This window comes from Bactrocera latifrons, unplaced genomic scaffold (assembly GCF_001853355.1).
Source record: "Bactrocera latifrons isolate USDA-ARS-PBARC rearing strain unplaced genomic scaffold, ASM185335v1 scaffold_906, whole genome shotgun sequence".
Lineage (NCBI taxonomy): Eukaryota > Metazoa > Arthropoda > Insecta > Diptera > Tephritidae > Bactrocera > Bactrocera latifrons.
In genome coordinates this window covers 15,397-16,359 of record NW_017537608.1, presented here as the reverse complement: position 1 = coordinate 16,359, position 963 = coordinate 15,397, and the positions used below count along the sequence as shown (strand labels likewise).

The following is a 963-nucleotide window of genomic DNA, read 5'->3' as shown; positions in this document are numbered from 1 at the left end:
AGAAGTATATACAAGTATACTTGTATACATATATCTTATACACATCTAGATGTGTATAAGAGACAGATTAGATACAGGGTGTAAGACGCGCCAGATTCTGCTCTACTATTGCACTGTTATTCACTATAACAAGAAGCAAATATACATCTATGGACATATAAATGACACATTTTTTATATCCTCTTTCTTCTGTTATTCACTATAACAAGAAGTATATACAAGTATACTTGTATACATATATATATGCTGTCTCTTATACACATCTATGCCGCACATGCATCAACGAGCAGGGGATTCATTTAAATTCCATTATTTTTAAAACTAATTAAGCTATATTTAATAAAATTGAATGAGCTTTAACATGAATAAAAGAAAAATTAGTTCCATACACTGAAAAAAAATTATTATTATATAACGACATTTATAGTGGTCCAATTGCTTCAGGTCTTGAGTGAGAACAATTTGATACAGATTCAAATTCTTTCTCAAAATCAGGTTTGAATTGMGACAGTTCCAATTCTTGAGAACGGCTTGGAATCGACAAATTACGGTGTTCAGTAACATTTGCCTGAATGACAGCAACTTTTCAATACTTCGAATGGTTCTTTGTCTTATTGTTACTTGAACATTATGTAAAGAAAATTCGACGAATAGCGAGCACAGGTGGACGATTATAACGACCATAAAATGGCAAAAATGCGCAAAAAATTGCAGTGTTTTAGCTCGTTGGCTGCCAGTATTCCGGTGCAAGCCTTTTGAATGGCCTCTAAGTCTGCATAACGCTTTCGTTTCATAGGCAAATGTTTTTTTCCGAAAAGAAAGAAGTAGCACAGTGCTATATCAGGTGAATACGGTAAGTGATTAATGGTTAAAATGTGATCTTTGGTGGAATAATCGGTCACAAGCGTCGAATTGAATGTTGGATTCTGAGCAATTTTTGGTCGTCAGCCAATTTGTGCGGAA

General features: G+C 33.9%; 1 protein-coding gene across 2 annotated transcripts in view; it reads right to left on the bottom strand.

Annotated features, from left to right (window-relative positions):
* LOC108977523 (serine protease easter-like) overlaps nucleotides 1-963 on the bottom strand; it is a 15,948-nt gene that overhangs the window by 10,248 nt on the left and 4,737 nt on the right. The gene's annotated exons all lie outside the window — the stretch shown is intronic.